A 12,207-nucleotide genomic window follows, 5' to 3' on the forward strand; every position below is an offset into this window, starting at 1 on the left:
GAATTTGGGTTTGATCTTTCGATGATTAGATTTAGATGTGAAATAACAATATTCTTACACTTGATCACCATTTTTAATCATATCAACTCTAATGCATGTCTTGTCATCAATAAGCTTTTCGCCTTCATAACATAAACATAAATGTCTTCAAATAAGTGACCCGAGAAATTAGAAATAGACGAAGAATTGAGGTTCAATTTTTGGATGATCAGATGTAGATGTGAAGTGTTAAATGTCAATATTCTCACACTTGATCACCATCCTTAATCCCATAAACTCTAATGCATTTTTTGTTATCAATAAGCTTTTCACCTTCATAACCTAACCATAAATGTCCCCAGATAAGTGATCCAAGAACACATACAATCAGCAATGTTTAATGTTGTGGAAATAAACAAAACAACATTCATGTAAAACCCAATAGCATTTCAAAGCTCCTAAAAGGAAGAAAAACAAGATTCTTAGTGAAAAATTTAGCCATATGTCTCATAAAATAGTCTATACTATCATGTAATTTTGTAGTGTTCACTCCCCCTAAGCGAATCAAAAACCTCCTCTATCACTCGTTTAAGATCTGCGACCGTACTATTGCGTGATACACGAACGACTGAAAAGTCAAACAATCTAAAATCAGTTTAACTTGTAGTTGACACTATAATTATATTCCCACAACATAAGAACTGGTAACACCAAATATAAATTTGATATAAAATCAGTTTAACTTTTAATTTGATCTACAATTCAAAATTCTAACATTCTAATGAGTATGCTACAATAAAGATGCCAGTAGACTACGACGAAGTGAACAGAAGAAAATACTTATAAAAAATGAAATGGTCAATTTTTGCTTAATTGACCATTTAATTAGGAAGAGATAAAGTTTATATAGAGAACGTAGAAAATCTGAAAGCTATGTAGAGAATGTAAGAATCAGAAAGCTATATAGAGAATGTCGAACTGATCAACGAAAAAGAAACAAAGAAACAAAATGTAAAGAATCGGAATGCAAAAGAAGCAATGGAGTGTATGTACCTAAAAATTGGAAATAAACAAAGAATTTGGGTTCGATTTTTCAATGATCAGATGTAGATGTGACAGAATGACAATATTCTTTATAATGAAAATAGTAATTTTCTTTCGAATATGTAACACACAATTGATCCCATTAACTGTGATGATGAACATAGAAATTTGATTTCAAATACCATTCAATGAAAAAAAAAAGGTCAAAAACACATTTTAATCAATAGTTTGGGGATGAACACATTAATCTGTTTTCAAATATGCTAAAAAAAAAGACTCTAAACCTTAAAAAAAATTCAATAATAGCATTACTGTGTATGAATAGAAAGTATTATTATTTTGTTTTTGAACTTGGAAAACCAACTTCAGTAAAAAATTTAAAAAGGTGCTGTTAGGGATTATTATATGGGTTGAAACCCATATGTATGTTACCATCTCTTTCTTCATCCTTTGCTAAAATCCACGGTTCAAATGGAAACAATTTCCTTCTAAATATTTTTGAGATTCAATCTTCGGCCTAACATTAATGGGTGTGTTTGGTTAGAATTATGAAATATTTAATTTTGAAAAAAACTATTTAAAAAACTTGTAGTGTTTGGCAAATTAAAATAATGCATTTTTAGAAAATCAGAAATCCTTAAAAACCACAATTTTACAAAATGAAGTTGAAAGTGATTGGCCGAAAAATTGAGTTTTTTTTCATCTTCTATGAAAATTACAAAAATACCCTCCACATTACCCCTCTCCTCTCGTCTTCCTCCCCATTTTGACCTAACCGTGGAAAGCACCTCCTCCATCTAGTTGTCGAAAACATCGCTTCTATCGTTCTCCTTCTGCGATCACTTCTCAGGTATTATCTTTTAACTAAAACCAACTAGTTTCTCATCCATTGTGATGATTACAAATCATACTTTCTTGTTTTTTTTTTATTGGGTGATTTTTTTATTCAATCATGTCGTTTTTTTTTCATGTTTCAACGTCGATTCTTGATGGGTTATGCTCATTTTCAAGTGGAGTGACCGAATTGCTTGAGGTTAGTGTATGTTATTTCGATTTTGTTCTCATTTTTAGTTTTTAGTATTTTTCCGCGTGGGATCATTTGCATCAAATTTTTTTTTTTTTGATTGTTCATCCTCGTGGTTAGGCTCATAAAAGAAAGGTGCAAAGAATATATAGATTCCGCGTAGGAGGAAGAAATGCGCAAAGAATATATAGAAGAGATTTTTGCAACTAGTTTATGTTTTTCAATTTAAGATTGTATTCTCAAACTCAAGAAGACAGAAGAGAATGGTAATGATTGCAAATGCACCAGTTATTCATGAAGTTAATTATTCTACAAAATTTTGTAGGTTGAAATCAAATATAAAATGAACATAGTACCTTTGGCCATTAGAACTCTAATGGCTTCACTGTTTGGAATTGTGCCAAATTGTTTCGATATATAACTTTTTTGGAGTCATATAGAATCGATCATGTAACTTAGATCGAGCTTATTGATTTTTTTTTTTTTGGGGGGGAAATAAATTTATAGATTAAACTTGGAATTTAATTATATTTTAAAATAGTTGGGAGAGGTTGACACAATTTTGTCTCATTCTCCATCTAGGGTGTAGGACTAGGTTTATTTACAAGCAGACCCTTTCACTTTACAACATTTGCAAATAAGATATCCTCTGGCCAAAGTCTCACTCACTCACTCACTCTAACACAGCAACTTCGAATGAGTGCATGGTGTACACGTGTCGTCCATCCAACACACTTTTAGAGACGTATAAATAATAAATAATTATTAAATACGTTTCTCTTCCCTAACATTTATTACAACCGTAAATTTTAAAAGATAATTAAAAAGGAAATGAAAGGCCACGATTTTTTTTAAACCACCGACTAACCATTTTCTTTAAATGATAAAAAGAAAAAATAATAATAATAAACAAAAAAAGCTTCTTTCTCCCTTATCTCTCCAATTTAACAAAAAGAAAAAAAAAAAAAAAAAAGAAAAGAAGAAGAGATATTTCGTCTATATACATTAATTGGGAATATATCAACAAAAGCATTTTACTTGAAAATGGTTATAAACCTCCAATATATTAAACAAAATCTTTTACACCTTCAATGTTGATGAGTTAGTGTAAATAACAAACTTGAACTAATAGATATCAATAAAAATACATCAAAACATTGTTATACCTACTATTTATTATATTTATTTATTCTCTAAATTTTGTCACTATTCCAATTTAAATATAAATGAGTTTATTTTAACATGTTTTAAAATAATTTTCATACCATCTTTGATTATTATCAATTGTTTGTGTGAGTTGACATTCTCAATTAATTCTCACAGTTTTTCTTTTTATTAGATGAAAGGTTTAAAATTTAGGATTTTTTTTTTTTTGACGTATTTTTAACTTATTATAATATAGTATATATTTTATAATAAGTAAGTTTGAGATTAAATCTTTTAACATCTTTTTGTAAAAAAGATCTCGAACCGTGGAGTGAATATATAGTTGAAATATATTCGTATCAATATAGATATATATATATATGTTAACATATTGATTGTTCAATACATATAGACACGTGTTAAAATTAACCTATAAAAAAAATACTCGATCATAGACATATATGTTAATGTATTGATTACACTTTGTTGGATTTTAAAATATTTCTACACAGACTTCAATTGCAATATTTTCTTTGACCTTTCGTACTTAAGTGAAAATTCCTTTATAATTTTAACAAACAAAATTGGAAAATGAAAGATGTCGTGCCGTTGATTTAGAACATAAATTTTGGAATTTTTACACAATTTAGGTCATCACCTCACGCCACCATTTCAATCCACGTTGTCCTTTCAAAATCACAGAGAATGTCATTCAAAAGTAGTTTTGAAAAGTTTACGAGATTTTAGAGGAAATATTGAAACTTTCAAGAGTACAACAGATTTGAAATAAATGGAAAATTATAGAGGCACTTTTTAAATACAATTTAGCCTAATGATAGTAACAATCCATGATCTTATTTTAAACGAAACTATGTTAGAATTTATGTCGTAAAACTCATGGTTTGTAATTTAAAATCATTTTTTTATCAATAAGGTAGTTATTGGGGACTTATTAGTGAAAATAAATACTATAACCTTAGCTTGAATCCATCAACTAATGACTCAAAACTATTTTGTATAGACTTGAACTTTATGTAGAGACATAAAAATAGATCAAGTTCAAATATATAGCCTAGTATAGAAATAAGGTTGGACACCTTATTCTAACACAACATGAATATAACAATGAAATAATCACTTTTACCTTATAACACTGTTTATTATATAAAACTGACTGTTTCGTTTATCGATAACATGGATAGTTTAATCTTAATCCTGAGATAATTATAAACTCTTGTTCACACGAGATTATCCTTAAATCTGCATAGTTGAGGATAGTTCATTAGCATTGGCCTAATAAATCTCTCATCTCAGGGGTAAGATCAGGTGTATAGTTTGGGACATAGGGTGCAAGACCGAATTCACTTCTAACCGAATTAGAGTTAGTAGATAGATTGTTCCTTTATACACTGAATCCAGATTTTAAACAAGGGGCCCCACTCTCTTATTAGATTGAGAGGGATTCGATTTATAGGTTGGACCTTAAACCAATTGTTTGATAGTGGATCAGTGGGTCTTAAGGAACAATATGTAATATTAGGAGTAAAATGATATTGTGACCCAAACGAGATTACCAACAATCTATGAAGGACTAACTTACTAATCATGCTTATGTCAGATTGGCACAAATATATCTATATATAGTGAAGGAAGTGCAACTATAAGACTTTAAAGAAACGACCCCTTAGTTAACGAATAATGATTAGTTCAATATAAAAGGGTTTAACCAGTTAATCTCGGATCATTGGAGCCCATAATTTATATGTCCATTAGGCTCCCCTACTAGCTCGTATGAAATAAATTTAAAACAATACGTTGGATTAGTTTGAATAGTTTGAACTATATGAAATAGCTATTGGTTATTATAGAGTTTTATTTTTAAATGTGATTTGAATATCAAGAATATGAATGTGGATTCATATTCGAAAGCTATCGAAAATGATGGAAATGGTCAAAGTTGTAAAAAGTCAAACTTTAACTGGCTTTAGATTCAAATATGAAATTTTGGAAAAATGAATGCGTATTCATGCTCGGAAGGTCAAAATTAGTCAAGATGAACAAAATGGTAAAAGTAAAAAAGTTGACTTTTGACTTTTACTAGAATGATAAAAAGACTAATTTGCCCTTTGACTAAAGTTAGGTGGAAAATCCAACATTTTGTTAGATAATCTCACTAACTAATGGGACTTGTATTGTATGAGATGTAAACATCTAGCCCACTAATGGTTAGTGGAATGTGAGGTATTGGATTTTGGTGAATAAATTACATACAAATTTTGTATGTAATTAGTTTATAAAAGGTTTGATTTTCAAATTGTTAAAAACTGTTGACTCTTTAATTACTTTTCTTAAAAATTTATTCACCAAAGGAATTTCTCCCTCTCGACCCAAGTTTATTCATCCTCTAATTCCATCACTCTTTCTCAAATTCTTCACTTATCAAGTCCCACAACCCGGTTCTAAGTTCGGAGAATAGCGGGTCAATACTAGTGATGATTCGGTTTGAGTTTATGAGAAGATTACAAGTAATGGAGAGCTATGAAAAGGTATGATCACTTTAAACCCTAATTCTATTATTAATTAGGAAGTTTTAATCCTGTTAATTTCTAATTAGAATAGATGCAATTAGAGTATTATTGATCCAATTTTCCACTGCGAATGTCTCAAATTCCATCCAAGAAATATATATGCTTGAGATTATTTTTTAGGAGGATTGTGTTTGATGAAATGATTGGAAAATCATTTTCAAAACACTAGTTAATTGTCATCATTTTAAAAATCTCATTCATGTTTTTTTTTTACCAAAATACAACTTCAATCAGGAAGAGGAAAAAATTACAGCCCCATTTCTTCTTTATACCTTAACAACCTGGAAGAGCCGAGAAGAAAATGAATGAGTCAGTAAATGGACTAACATGGATAACCAGACTATGAGCCACCTTATTACACGATTTAGAGTCAAAACTTAATTTAGTGATTCTTAGTTTAATCATCCATCTTTGCATAAATGACTTTCAAAGAAGAGAGGGCAAAACTCAAAACATGTATTTTCTCAACAATAACTTCAACATCAGTCTCAATTTACACCTAAAAAACTCCCCTATCTTAAGTCAATTTCAAGCCCTCCAACAACATAAGGGTTTCCACCGCCTTCTTCTCCGAGCTCCCTCGAAAAGAAAGACAACCCCAAATTCATCTTTTATTACAATCCTAAAATTGACGTGTATTATCAACATCGAATGTCAACAGAGTCCAAAATTCTTGTAGTGACAAGTGCACATCATTAACCAACTGATTTATTATAGGAAGGATTCCAAGTACGAGACCTAAAGGAATAAATGTAATAAAAGTTTCGAAGTGCAAAGCAAAATGTTGTTGTAAAGTAATGGTATAAATAAAAGTAAAGACAAAACCCTAAAGTTGAGAATATCATATACTACAACCTTCTCAATCAACTTAGTTTTCTTTGTTAAGTTAGGTTTTTAACACCCTAAACCTTTTCAATAAGAGTGGATCAAACGATGAAGTAGTAAGAATTCAAGAATATTAAAAAAAAGAAAAGAAAAGAAAAGAAAAATGAAGAAAACTACTTTCAAACGGAAAATTGGAAAGAAAATGTCTAAGATGGTTAGATTAATTGTGAAAAATTATACCGTAAAAATGACATATAAGGAAAACATGAACTCAAAAAAATACAATATTATAATTAATAATATATAATGTAAAAAAAAAAAAAAAAATCTCCAAAATTATCTACCATCTCCAAATTCTTTAAAATTTCCACGGCTACGTGCATGTCTTGCTCAACTCACAAAATACCACTATTTATAGAAAATTTGGCGAACATAAAGTAGATTACACTAAGAGTTGGTGTCTTTAAGACACATAACAAGAGAGATGGAGTGTGGATGGAGTGACACATGACATTTTGATACCAAGCATATGGGCATATTTTTAATAATGTTTATAATAGAATCAATGTTATTTATCATGTTCACACAATTTCTTTCCATTGCCTATTAATTTAAACAAAATAATAGTAATAAAACAATCTAATAACTTAGGTTTGTGGCTGCAACAACGAGTTTGAACGAACAACTATTTTTCCTATTTTGGGTGACTTGTTGGGATATTTAGGAGATTGAAATTATAAGAGCTCTGAATGATAGGAGGTATGATACATTTGTAAATTAGATGAACGACTCTCTCGCAATTTGTTAGATTAGAGTGCGTCGAATCTGAGGTGTCAGGTGTCTACATTGTCTTTATTCCGCTAGAGTCTCATGGAAGTTGACCTTGTGAAAATTAATGTTTATGTCACTTGTTCCACTTTCCATATCTGGTTTGAGCTTGGGTGTTATCATGAGAAATGAGGAAGAGGACATTGTTGTTGTTGGTGTTGATTTTTCGTAGGGTTTCTTTGTGACTAAGTCAATGAGATCTCTACTTTCTTTTGAAGGTTACACTTTTCGAGGAGTTGGTCTTGTGGGTTTTAGGATTAAATCTGGCGATGATGGTGTTGTTAAATTCCTTCTCTCTCTATTTTTCTTACTCCCCTTAGAGTTATTTACGTTGAAGTATTCTCTTACTAGGTGGTAAAATGTTAGACGATTATGTTACATTTCTAGATGTTGTAATCTGGTGGCTCATTCTTTGACCAAACATGCTTTGACATCTTGTGTCTCACAAAGGAGGACATATTCTTTTCTTGATTGGCTTTCCTGCGTTGTCGAGACCGATAAGGGATATTTTGGTGATTAATAGGGTTGACAAGAAGAATGACAAAATTAGAGATTTACTTTGTATAAATGGCAAATTTATTTTTAAATCGACAAAATAGCAAAACATAAGAATTTTAAATAAAAATTGGGGGGACAATGCCTTAGATACATTTGTTTACTAATCCCCAAATACCCTATAATTAAATAAAATTTTGCACCCACAATTAAATAATCTATTTTCCCTATTTTTCTCCCAAAACAGAAAAGAACCCATCAAATCACATTCTCAAAACTCTACAAGTTATCAGATCTCATTCAATTTGTGCAGGCCACCGTTTCAGATCTTCCATTATTTGGAATTTGGAAATTTCCTTCCCTTACTTTGAAAACCCTAACTTTGTCCGCTTCAAATTGAAAAACCCAAACTCATCGTCCGTTTTGCATCTCCTTCGCATCAAAAGAGAACCCATCTTTCGTTTTTCATTTCCTTCGTTCGGTACATCGTCAGTTTCACATCGTCGTTCGCATCTCCTTCGTCTGGTACATCTCCAATCTTCGACTTCGTCTGTTTCACTTCAATCTTATTTGCAACTTCAATCATCCGTTCCACTTCAATCTCCAATCTTCAAATTTGTCCAGCACATCACCAATTTTCAATCGTCCGTTTGCATCTTCAATCTTCAGGCTTTGCATCATAACATCTCTTTCGTCTAACACATCGTCTGTTACAGTCTATAAAGGGAACATGTTTACTAAGTAGTCAAGTATATTTTTAAATTGAAAAAATTATTTAAAATGTGTGGGAATAATTAAGTGAAGAGATATATGCTAAAATATTATTGAATTGGAAAGATTTAATTTTGAGCTTTACCACAGCATATGATAGATGTATATAAAATTATTGTTTCATAAATTATACAAAATAATTTTAGGGATTCAAACAATATATTAGGCATAATCTTAGGGATTCAAACTAAATTAAAAACAAAGTGTAGTTTTAGGGTGGGATATATAACAAATACTATCTTTGGCATGATTTTAGAAATTCAAACAAACAATCTAAAATTAAGGTGTAAAATTTAAATTTAAAAATAATTTGAAACTTTTGAATTAAAACTAGAGAAAATCGTGGCCTAACGTGTAAAATTAGGGTATTCAAACTAACAATCTAAAATTAACATGTAGAATTTGGATTTTAAAATAGTATTAAAAATTTGATTTAAAATTAATGGTTTATGGTGGAAAATAATGTTAAAATATAAAACATGTATTATGTATTGTTCATGTCTATTTTTTGATGAATAACCAAAAAATACTAAATAGTTAAATTTATCTTTGGAGTTAAATAACAAAATATATGTATATATCTATATGTTCGTCGGAGGATTTTTCGAATGTTATCAATATATATATATATATATATATATATATGGTTTTTTTATAAATAATTTGAAAAATAAAAAATGTTAAAATTAAGAGATTATCCATTATCTTTGACATAATTTTAGAAAATTCAAATTAAAAGTTTAAAATTAATGTATTTAGATATGTTTTTTCATAAATAATTTGAAAAATAAAAAAGGTTAAAATTAAGAGATTATCCATTATCTTTGACATAATTTTAGAAAATTCAAATTAAAAGTCTAAAATTAATGTATTTAGATATGTTTTTTCATAAATAATTTGAAAAATAAAAAATCTTAAAATTAAGAGACTATCTATTAACTTTGGCATAATTTTAGGAATTTAGGAAAATAATGTTAGAATATCAAATATGTATTATGTATTGTTTATGTATATTTTTTCATAAATAATTTAAAAAATAAAAAATGTGAAATAGTTGAATTTGCCTTTGAAGTTATTTTAGGGAATTTGAATTCAAATTGAAAATTTTAGGGGATGATGTAGATTGAAATTGTTATTAAAAATTTGAAAATGTATTATTTTAATATATTTTTTTATAAATAATATGAAATATACGAACTCGTTAATTACCTTATTCCGTATCTTAATAATTAGGGAACGTTGAAACTAAAGTTATATCTTTAGAGATCGTTAGTTCAATATTTTGCAACAACATAATATTTTTTTTATTTCGTTAAGATTTATCATAAGTGAATGTGTTTACAAATACGTATTTGTATGTGACCAATTGTCCTTCGTAAAGAGGTAATTTAAAGCCAAAAAAATTGAAAAAAATCATCTAACAGGTAGTTTTGCTATAAATCAAAATAATTTTGAAATTTATTATTTTATATATCGTACATTTGATGATTTTTTTTCCTAAATCCCAATAATGGTAGTTTACTTCAGAGTAGGATTGAAGTTTGAAGAAAAGATAACTGATTACAATTATTTTAAAAGATATAGAAATTCCAAACCTAATTATTATATGTAACACAAACATAATTATGATCGAAAAATTCCACTGTGAACTACTTTGGTATCAGAGATTTTATTTGCATTTAAGTATTATAATAATCAATTAAAAAAGAATAATCAAAGCATAAATCTTTCTCTAAATATTTTGGATGTCTCCCAAGAACCAATTCTCTCTTTGAATAATGGCCATATAAACTCCTAAAGTTTAAATATCATAAGATTAATTTACAACTTGGCTTTGAAATTTCAACTTTGTAGATGGCATTCCTTTTTTTTTTTTTTTTTTTAAGTGTCTTATAGATCATTATTCAATAATTGAAATTTATTTCATTTTTTTTTTATAAATTTATATCTAAATAGTAGAAAATATATTTAGTTTACATATGAAACATTTTAAAAAATTGCAAAATATTAAAATTATTTATAAAATATAATAAAATTCATCAAACTCTTTATATAACTCATTCAGGTTTTTTTTGTTATATTTTGTAATAATTTCATTTTTTTCTATCAATAACAATTTTGTATTTGTTTTTATTGTTTAATGAACATATCCGTTGGACATAAAAATGAATTTTATGTCTTATGCACTCTTATATTTTCAATTCTTTATTTTTAAATAGGAAACTATCGTAAATCACAAAAATGTTGAAGATATTTATAAAATATAGCAAAAATTCAGATTTTATTAATGATAGGTATTGATATACACAATATTAAAAGTTTTGCTATATTTGAAAATATTCTTTTTAAATTCGTAAGTTTTAAAATATTAATTTACATGAACGTAACAAAACCCAAAAATATTTATGGCCCGTGTAAAAAAAAAAGAAAAACAAAAGCGCTTGAAGCCAATAAATTTTTTTCCATAATTTCCAGTTTGCTCTTGAATATTGCAGATGATTCGTCATTTTTCTTTCTTATTCTTCTTTGTCATTTATTCATCTTCTCTTCCAGATTTTTTCATCTCATTTTCTAGATTTTCTTTCTTATATTTTTAAACTATTTATTCTTCTATTTAAATCTTCTATTTCATTTTCATCATTTTCGGTAAAAAAATTTTGAAGCTACGCCATCTTTCTCATATTCAAGAATATCAAATCGTGTAAATATCATATTTTGACATTATCTAAACAATTATTTACTATTGTGAACACGTTCGTTTACCATGGTCAACACGATCGTCTAAATTTGAAGCCCTTTTTACGTCATTTAAAAAGAACTACGTGATCATGTTGATATGATCTAAACGATTGCTTACCATAGTCAAGACGATCGTTTAGCATGGTTAACACGATTGTTATATTTGAAGTTTTTAACGACCATTTACATTGGACTATATGATCGCTTACCATAATCAACACGATTGTTTGTAACGGTCAACACGATCGTTTAGCATGGTCAACACGATCGTTAAATTTAAAACATTTTTCTCTATCTTTTAAAAAGAACTACATGATTTTATTAATATGATTTAAGCGAGCGCTTACCATAGTCAACACAATCGTGTGATCGCTTAACATGATCAACACGATCGTTAAATTTAAAGTTTTTAACGATTATTTACATTGGACTACATGACTACTTACCATAATCAACACGATCGTTTAGCATGGTTAACATGATTGTTTAGCATGGTCAACAAAATCGTTAAGTTTGAAGCCTTCTGCCCCATTATTTAAAAATAACTACACAATTCTTTTGATATGATCTAAACGCGATCACTTACCATAATCAACACAATCACTCAGCATGATTTATATTGGACTACACAATCGTTTACCATAATCAACACGATCATTTTTTATGATTAACACGATCGTTTGTCATAGTCAACACAAACGTTTTTTATGATTAACGCGATCGTTTGCCATAGTCAACACAAACGTTTTATCATGATCAACATGATCG

General features: G+C 28.5%; 1 long non-coding RNA gene across 1 annotated transcript; it reads left to right on the top strand.

Annotated features, from left to right (window-relative positions):
• The first annotated feature begins 1,882 nt into the window (after positions 1–1,882).
• Positions 1,883–2,364, top strand: LOC127150485 (uncharacterized). Its single transcript, XR_007822843.1, has 2 exons — positions 1,883–2,056; positions 2,168–2,364. It is a non-coding gene; the product is annotated as an uncharacterized LOC127150485 (long non-coding RNA).
• Positions 2,365–12,207: the final 9,843 nt, after the last annotated feature.

Source organism: Cucumis melo, chromosome 8 (assembly GCF_025177605.1).
Source record: "Cucumis melo cultivar AY chromosome 8, USDA_Cmelo_AY_1.0, whole genome shotgun sequence".
Lineage (NCBI taxonomy): Eukaryota > Viridiplantae > Streptophyta > Magnoliopsida > Cucurbitales > Cucurbitaceae > Cucumis > Cucumis melo.